Source organism: Penaeus monodon, chromosome 24 (genome assembly GCF_015228065.2).
Source record: "Penaeus monodon isolate SGIC_2016 chromosome 24, NSTDA_Pmon_1, whole genome shotgun sequence".
Classification (NCBI taxonomy): domain Eukaryota; kingdom Metazoa; phylum Arthropoda; class Malacostraca; order Decapoda; family Penaeidae; genus Penaeus; species Penaeus monodon.
The window spans coordinates 39,114,823-39,115,190 of NC_051409.1; positions in this window are offsets into that span (position 1 = coordinate 39,114,823).

Consider the following 368-nt stretch of genomic DNA (forward strand, 5'->3'; position numbering starts at 1 on the left):
CACTCTCTCTTTTAGATTCGTATTTCCTTTCTTTTCCTCTAATCTTCTCCTTATTTGCCCTTTCTCATTCCTTTCCATTCCTTCTCCGCTACCTCCCTTCTTCTCCCCTCTTCTCCCCATCTCCCCCGAACCTCCTCTCCTCTCCCCTCTCTTTCTCTCCTCTCCCCTTCCTCCTTCCTCCTGCATTTATTCTTTTATCCCCTCCGATATGACAAGAACAGATAATGGGCGAGAAGAAATTGCAAGCCATTCGAATGTCAGAATAAGAAGGAGGAGAGTGTTTATTGGGCTCTGCATCGGCGGCGCGAAAACGGCCGGAGAAAACCTTTGGAAACACGAGGTGATACGGAAGAATGCGCTTATTGATT